Raw genomic sequence first — 9,691 nt, forward strand, 5'->3', positions numbered from 1 at the left:
CACGAAAAGGTGTGAAAAATATGAAGAGCATGAAAAGGCGAGAAAATTCGAGGAGCATGAAAAGGAGTGAAAAATGCGAGGAGCATGAAAAGGTCTGAGAAATTGGAGGAGCATAAAAAGGTCTGAAAAATAAGAGGAGCATGAAAACGTGTGAAAAATGCGAGGAGCATGAAAAGGTCTGAAAAACATGAAGAGCCTGAAAAGTGTGAAAAATATGAAGAGCACGAAAAGATCTGAAAAATATGAGAACCATGAAAAGGTGTGAAAAATACAAGTAGCATGTAAAGGTTGAAAAATAAGAGGAGCATGAATTTCTATAAAAAATATGTGGAGCATGAAACGGTGTGAAAAATATGAAGAGCATGAAAAGGTGTCAAAAATATGAGTAGCATGTAAAGGTTGAAAAGTAAGAGGAGCATGAATTTGTATAAAAAATATGAGGAGCATGAAACGGCGTGAAAAAAAATGAAGAGCATGAAAAGGTGTGAAAAATATGAGGAGCATGAAACGGCGTGAAAAAAAATGAAGAGCATGAAAAGGTGTGAAAAATATGAGGAGCATGAAAAGGTGTGAAAAATATGAAGAGCATGTAAAGGTCTGAAAAATACTAGGAGCATGAAAATGTCTGAAATATATGAAGAGCACGTAAAGGTCTGAAAAATACGAGGGACATGAAAAGGTGTGAATAATACGAGGAGCATGAAAAGGTCTGAGAAATAGAAGCATGAAGAGGTCTGAGAAATAGGAGGAGCATAAAAAGTTCTGAAATGTACGAGGAGCATGAAAAGGTATGCAAAATTCGAGGAGCATGAAAAGGTCTGAGATTAAGAGGAGCATAAAAAGGTCTGAAAAATACGCGGAGCATGAAAAGGTGTAAAAAACACGAGAAGAATGAAATGGTCTGAAAAATATGAGGAGCATGGAAAGGTCTGAAACATATGAGAAGCTAGAAAAGGTGTGAAAAATATGAAGAGCCTGAAAAGGTGTGAAAAATATGAGGAGCAAGTAAAGGTATGAAAAATATGAGGAGCATGAATCTGGATGAAAAATATGAGGAGTATGAAACTGTGTGAACAATATGAAGAGCATGAAAAGGTCTGAAAAATATGAGGAGCATGAAAAGGTGTGAAAAATATGAGGAGCATGAAACGGTCTGAAAAAAATGAGGAGCATGAAAAGTTCTGAAATATAGGAGGACTATGAAAAGGTCTGAAAAATATGAGGAGCATGAAAAGGTATTAAAAATATTAGGAGCATGAAACGGTGTGAAAAATATGAAGAGCATGATAAGGTGTGAAAAATATGAGCAGCATTAAAACGTGTGAAAAATAGGAAGATCATGAAAAACTGTGAAAAACACAAAGAGCATGAAAAGTTTGGAAAAATATCAATAGCATGAAAAGGTCTGAAAAATATGAAAAGCATGAAACGGTGTGAATAATATGAACAGCATGAAAAGGTGTGGAAAAATACGAGAAGCATGAAAAGATCTGAAAAATACGAGGAGCATGAAACGGTCCGAAAAATTTGAGGAGCATTAAACTGTCTGAAAAATATGAGGAGCATGACGTGGTCTGAAAAAAATGAGGAGCATGAAAGTTGTGAAAAATACGAAGAGCATGAGAAGGTGTGAAAAATACGAGGATCATGAAAAGGTGTGAAAAATACGAAGAGCAAGAAAAGGTCTGAAAAATACCAGGAGCATGAAAAGGTGTGAAATATATGAGGAGCATGAAAATTTGTGAAAAATACGAGGAGCATGAAAAGGTTTGAAAAATACGAGGAGCATGAAAACATCGTAAAAATATGAGGCGCATGAAAAGGTCTGAAAAATAAGTAGAGCATGAACAGGTGTCAAAAATATGAGGAGAATGAAAACGTGTGAAAAATATGAAGAGCATGAAAAGTTGTCAAAAATATGAGGAGCTTGTAAAGGTGTGAAAAATATGAGGAGCATGAATCTGTATGAAAAATATGAGGAGCATGAAATGGTGTGAAAAATATGAAGAGCATGAAAAGGTGTGAAAATTATGAGGAGTATGAAAACGTCTTAAAAATACGAGGAGCATGAAATGGTGTGAAATATATGAGGAGCATGAAAAGGTGTGTAAAATACGAGGAGCATGAAAATGTGTGAAAAATATGAAGAGCATGAAAGTGTATGAAAAATATGAGGAGCATGAAACGGTGTGAAAAATAAGAGGAGCATGAAATGGTGTGAAAAAATGAGGAGCATGAAAAGATCTGAAAATTAAGAGGAGCATTTAAAGGTCTGAAAAATACGAGGAGCATGAAAACTCTGAAAAATACGAGGAGCATGAAAAGGTGTGAAATATACGAGGAGCATGAAAAGGTCTGAAAAATATGAACAGCATAAAAAGGTGTCAAAAATCATGCTCCTCGTATGTTTTACACCTTTTCATGTTCCTCGTATTTTTCACAACTTTTCATGGTCTTCATATTTTCACACCTTTTCAGGCTCTTCATATTTTTCAGACCTTTTCTAGCTCCTCATATTTTTCAGACCTTTTTATGCTCCTCGAATTTTTCACACCTTTTCATGCCCTTGTATTTTTCAGAACTTTTCAGTCTCCTCATATTTTCCAGAACATTTCATGCTTCTCACATTTTTCAGACAGTTTCATGCTCCTCATATTTTTCAGACCGTTTCATGCTCCTCGTATTGTTTCAGATCTTCTCAAGCTCCTCGTATTTTCCACCGACCGTTTTGCCTGCGTGTTCAAATATTCACTGACCTTTCATGCTTTATATTTTTTCCAAGACTTTTCATGCTAATTGATATGTCCCAAATACTTTTCATGCCTTCGTGTTCACAGTGTATTCATGCTCTTCCTTGTTTCACAACGTTTAATTGCTGCTCCATATTTTCACACCTTATCATGCTAAATCATATTTTCTAACACCCGTTTCATGCTCCTAATGATTTCTGAAACACCTTTTTCATAAGCTCTTCATATTTTTCAGCCCTTTCATGCCTTCAAATTTCACAGTCTTTTCATGTCTCCTTGATATTTTTCAAGACCTTTTCATGCTCCTCGTATTTCACTCCGTTTCATGACCTCATATTTTTTTCATCCAGAAATACATGCGTCTCATATTTTCATACCTTTACATGTCGCATTAATTTTTGACACCTTTCGATGCTCCTCGTATTGTTTCACACCTCTTTCATGCTCCTCGTATTTTCAACCACCGTCTCATGCTCCTCGTATTTTTCACACCTTTTAATGTTCCTCATATTTTTGATAACTTTTCATGGTCTTCATATTTTTCAGACCTTTTCATGCTCTTCATATTTTTCACAGCTTTTCATGCTGTTTTTTTTTTCACATCTTTCATGCTCTCAAATATTTCCGACCGTTTCATGCTCCTCATATTTTTCACACCTTTCATGCTCCTCATATTTTTCACACCTTTTCATGCTCCTTATATTTTTCAAACCTTTTCATGCTCTTCATATTTTTCACACCGTTTCATGCTCCTCATATTTTTCATACCCGTTCATGCTCTTCATATTTTTCACACATTTTCATGCTCCTCATATTTTACACACATTTTCATGCTCACCTATATTTCACACCATTTCATGCTCCGCAGATTTTTCATACAGTTTCATTCTTCTCATATTTTTCACACCTCTACAAGCTCCTGATATTTTTGACACCTTTTCATGCTCTTCATATATTGAAGTCCTTTTCATGCTGCTCCTATTTTTCAGACCTTTTAATGCTCCTCGTACTTTTCAGACCGTCTCATTCTCCTCGAAATTTTCAGACCTTTTCATGCTCCTGGTATTTTTCAGACCTTGTCATGCTCCTCGTATTTTTCAGACCTTTTCATGCTCTTCGTATTTTTCACACCTTTTCATGATCCTCGTATTTTTCACACCTTCTCATGCTCTTCGTATTTTTCACAACTTTTCATGATCCTCATATTTTTCAGACCGTTTCATGCTCCTCATATTTTTCAGACAGTTTCATCCTCCTCATATTTTTCAGACTGTTTCATGCTCCTCGTATTTTTCAGATCTTTTCATGCTCCTCGTATTTTCCACACCTTTTCATGTTTTCATATTATTCACACCTTTTCATGCTTTTCATATTTTTCAGACCTTTTCATGTTATTGATATTTTTCCAAACTTTTCATGCTCTTCGTGTTTTTCACAGTGTTTCATGCTCTTCCTATTTTTCACACGTTTTGATGCTGCTCATATTTTCCACACCTTTTCATGCTCTTCATATTTTTCACACCGTTTCATGCTCCTAATATTTTTAACACTTTTTCATGCTCCTCATATTTTTCAGACCTTTTTATGGTCCTCCTATATTTCAGAACTTTTCATGCTCCTCATTTTTTTCAGACCGTTTCATGCTCCTCATATTTTTCACACCTTTTCATGCTCCTCATATTTTTCACACCTTTTTATGCTCCTCATATTTTCACACCCTTTCATACTCCTCATATTTTTCATCCAGATACATGCTTCTCATATTTTTCATACCTTTACATGCTCCTTATATTTTTGACACCTTTTCATGCTCCTCATATTTTTCACAACCCTCTTCATGCTCCTCGCTCATTTATTCCACACCTTTTAATGCTTCCTTCATATTTTTCACCACCTTTTCAGGCTCACTTCATATTTTTAACCTTTTCATTGCTCCTCGTATGTTTCACCCTCTTCTTGCTCCTCGTATGTTTACCACCTTTCATGTTCCTCGTATTTTCAACACTTTTCATGTTCTCATTTTTCACAGGCCTTTTAGGCTCCTTCATATTTTTCAGACTTTTCTAGCTCCTCATATTTTCAGACCTTTTCATCCTCCTCATATTTTTCAGACCTTTTCGTGCTTCTCGTGTTTATTAAACCTTTTCATGCTCCACGTAATTTGCAGACCTTTTTATGCTCCTCTTATTTCTCAGACCTTTTCATGCTCCTCGAATTTTTCACACCTTTTCATGCTCCTTGTACTTTTCAGACCTTTTAAGTCTCCTCATATTTTCCAGAACATTTCATGCTTCTCACATTTTTCAGACAGTTTCATGCTCCTCATATTTTTCAGACCGTTTCATGCTCCTCGTATTTTTCAGATCTTTTCATGCTCCTCGTATTTTCCACACCTTTTCCTGCTGTTCATATTATTCACACCTTTTCATGCTTTTCATATTTTTCAGACCTTTTCATGCTATTGATATTTTTCCAAACTTTTCATGCTCTTCGTGTTTTTCACAGTGTTTCATGCTCTTCCTATTTTTCACACGTTTTAATGCTGCTCATATTTTTCACACCTTATCATGCTCTTCATATTTTTCACACCGTTTCATGCTCCTAATATTTTTAACACTTTTCATGCTCCTCATATTTTTCAGACCTTTTCATGGTCCTCCTATATTTCAGAACTTTTCATGCTCCTCATTTTTTTCAGACCGTTTCATGCTCCTCATATTTTTCACACCTTTTCATGCTCCTCATATTTTTCACACCTTTTCATGCTCCTCGTATTTTCACACCGTTTCCATACTCCTCATATTTTTCATCCAGATACATGCTTCTCATATTTTTCATACCTTTACATGCTCCTCATATTTTTGACACCTTTTCATGCTCCTCGTATTTTTCACACCTCTTCATGCTCCTCGTATTTTTCACACCTTTTAATGTTCCTCATATTTTTCACAACTTTTCATGGACTTCATATTTTTCACACCTTTTCAGGCTCTTCATATTTTTCAGACCTTTTCATGCTCCTCGTATGTTTCACACCTCTTCATGCTCCTCGTATGTTTTACACCTTTTCATGTTCCTCGTATTTTTCACAACTTTTCATGGTCTTCATATTTTTCACACCTTTTCAGGCTCTTCATATTTTTCAGACCTTTTCTAGCTCCTCATATTTTTCAGACCTTTTCATGCTCCTCGTATTTTTCAGACCTTTTCATGCTTCTCGTGTTTATTCCACCTTTTCATGCTCCACGTAATTTGCAGACCTTTTTATGCTCCTCTTATTTCTCAGACCTTTTCATGCTCCTCGAATTTTTCACACCTTTTCATGCTCCTTGCATTTTTCAGATCTTTTCACGCTCCTCGTATTTTCCAGAACATTTCATGCTTCTCACATTTTTCAGACCGTTTCATGCTCCTCATATTTTTCAGACCGTTTCATGCTCCTCGTATTTTTCAGATCTTTTCATACTCCTCGTATTTTCCACACCTTTTCATGCTGTTCATATTATTCACACCTTTTCATGTTTTTCATATTTTTCAGACATTTTCATGCTATTCATATTTTTCCAAACTGTTCATGCTTTTCGTGTTTTTCACAGTGTTTCATGCTCTTCCTATTTTTCACACGTTTTAATGCTGCTCATATTTTTCACACCTTATCATGCTCTTCATATTTTTCACAGCGTTTCATGCTCCTAATATTTTAACACCTTTTCATGCTCCTCATATTTTTCAGACCTTTTCATGGTCCTCCTATATTTCAGAACTTTTCATGCTCCTCATTTTTTTCAGACCGTTTCATGCTCCTCATATTTTTCACACCTTTTCATGCTCCTCGTATTTTCACACCGTTTCATACTCCTCATATTTTTCATCCAGATACATGCTTCTCATACTTTTCATACCTTTACATGCTCCTCATATTTTTGACACCTTTTCATGCTCCTCGTATTTTTCACACCTCTTCATGCTCCTCGTATTTTTCACACCTTTTAATGTTCCTCGTATTTTTCACAACTTTTCATGGTCTTCATATTTTTCAGACCGTTTCATGCTCTTCATATTTTCACACCGTTTCATACTCCTCATATATTTGACACCTATTCATGCTCCTCATATTTTTCTGACCGTTTCATGCTCCTCGTATTTTTCAGTCCGTTTCATGCTCCTCTAATTTTTCACAGCTGTTCATGCTCCTCATATTTTTGACAACTTTTCATACTCCTAATATTTTTATGACCTTTTCATGCTCCTTGTATTTTTCAGACCTTTTCATTCTCTTCATATTTTTCACACCTTTTCATGCTCTTCGTATTTTTCACACCTTTTCATGCTCTTCGTAATTTTACACTTTTTCATGCTCTTCATAATTTTCACAGCTTTTCATGCTCTTCGTATTTTTCACACCTTTTCATGCTCCTCATATTTTACACACCTTTTCATGCTCACGTATATTTCACACCATTTCATGCTCCGCAGATTTTTCATACAGTTTCATTCTCCTCATATTTTTCACACCTCTACACGCTCCTGATATTTTTGACACCTTTTCTTGCTCTTCATATGTTGAAGTCCTTTTCATGCTGCTCCTTTTTTTCTGATCTTTTAATGCTCCTCGTACTTTTCAGACCATTTCATGCTCCTCCTATTTTGTGCAACTTTTCATGCTCCTTGTATTTTTCACACCTTTTCATGCTCCTCGTATTTTCACACCTTTTCGTGCTCCTTCAATTTTTCACACCTTTTCGTCCTCTCCGTATTTTTCAGACCTTTTCGTGCTCTTCATATTATTCACACCGTTTCATGCCCTTCATAATTTTCACACCTTTTCATGCTCTTCATATTTTTCAGACCTTTTCATGCTCCTCGTATTTTTCAGACCTTTCCATGCTCCTCGTATTCGTCAGAATTTTCCATGCTCCTTGTATTTTTCACACCTTTGCATGCTCCTCGTATTCTTCACACCTTTTCATGCTCCTCATATTTTTCATGCCTTTTCATCCTCCTCGTATTTTTCACACCTTTTCATGCTCCTCGTATTTTTCACACATTTTCATGCTTCTCATATTTTTCTCACCTTTTTGTGCTCCTCGTATTTTTCACACTTTTTCGTGCTCCTCGTATTTTTCAGAATTTTTCATGCTCTTCATATTTTTCACACCTTTTCATGCTCTTCATATTTTTCAAAACTTTTGTGCTCTTCATATTTTTCACACACTTTCATGCTCCTCGTATATTTTAGACCTTTTCGTGCTCCTCCTATTTTTCACAACTTTTCGTGCTCCTCATATTTTTCAACACCTTTTCATGCTCCTCGTGTTCTTCATAGCTTTTCATGCTCCTCGTATTTTTCACACCTTTGCATGCCCCTCGTATTTTTCACACGTTTTCGTGCTCCTCCTATTTTTCACACCTTTTCTTCCTCCTTGTAATTTTCACACCTTTTCATGCTCCTCGTATTTTTCACAACTTCTCATGCTCCTCGTATATTTCACAGCTTTTCGTGCTCCTCGTAAATTTCAGACCTTTTCTTGCTCTTCATATTATTCACACCTTTTCGTGCTCTTCATGTTTCTCAGACCTTTTCATGCTCTTCATATTTTTCACACATTTTCATGCTCCTCGTCTTTTTCACACCTTTTCATACTCCTCGAATTCTTCACACCTTTTCATGCTCCTCGTATTTTTCACAACTTTCCATGCTCCTCGTATTTTTCACACCTTTTCATGCTCCTCTTATTGTCACACCTTTTCGTTCTCTTCATATTTTTCACACCTTTTCATGCTCCTCATATTTATCAGGCCTTTTCATGCTCCTCATATTTTTCATACCATTTCATGCTCCTCGTATTTTTCACACTTTTTCATGCTTCTCGTATTTTTCACACCTCTTCATGCTCCTCGTATTTTTCAAACCTTTTCATGTTCCTCGTATTTTTCACAACTTTTCATGGTCTTCATATTTTTCACACCTTTTCAGGCTCTTCATATTTTTCAGACCTTTTCTAGCTCCTCATATTTTTCAGACCTTTTCATCCTCCTCGTATTTTTCAGACCTTTTCATGCTTCTCGTGTTTATTACACCTTTTCATACTCCGCGTAATTTTCAGACCTTTTTATGCTCCTCTTATTTCTCAGACCTTTTCATGCTCCTCGAATTTTTCACACCTTTTCAAGCTCCTTGTATTTTTCAGACCTTTTCAGGCTCCTCGTATTTTCCAGACCTTTTCATGCTCCTCATATTTTTCACACCTTTTCATGCTCCTCGTATTTTTCACACATTTTCATTCTGCTCGTATTTTTCACCCCTTTTCATGCTATTCGTATTTTTCACTCCTTTTCATGGTCTATGTATTTTTCACACCTTTTCATGCTCCCCGTATTTTTCACATCTTTTCATGCTCCTCGTATTTTCAGAACATTTCAGGTTCCTCGTGTTTTCCAGACCTTTTCTTGCTCCTCGTATTTTTCACAACTTTTCAAACTCTTCGTATTTGTCACACCTTTTCATGCTCCTCGTATTTTTCACAGCTTTTCATGCTCTTCGGATTTGTCACAGCTTTTCAAGCTCTTCATATTTTTCACACCGTTTCATGCGCTTCGTCTTTTTCACACCTTTTCAGACTCTTCGAATTTTTCACACCTTTTCATGCTCTTCATATTTTTCAGACCTTTTCATGCTCTTCATATTTTTCACTGCTTTTCATGCTCTTTTTTTTTTCACACCTTTCATGCTCTCGAATATTTCCGACCGTTTCATGCTCCTCATATTTTTCACACCTTTTCATGCTCCTTATATTTTTCAAACCTTTTCATGCTCCTCATATTTTTCAGACCTTTTCATGCTCCTCATATTTTTCACACTTTTTCATGCTCCTCCTATTTTTCACATCTTTTCATGCTCCACGTACTTTTCACACCTTTTATGCTCCTCGTATTTTTCA

The sequence above is a fragment of the Cervus canadensis genome, chromosome 14 (genome assembly GCF_019320065.1).
Source record: "Cervus canadensis isolate Bull #8, Minnesota chromosome 14, ASM1932006v1, whole genome shotgun sequence".
Taxonomy (NCBI): domain Eukaryota; kingdom Metazoa; phylum Chordata; class Mammalia; order Artiodactyla; family Cervidae; genus Cervus; species Cervus canadensis.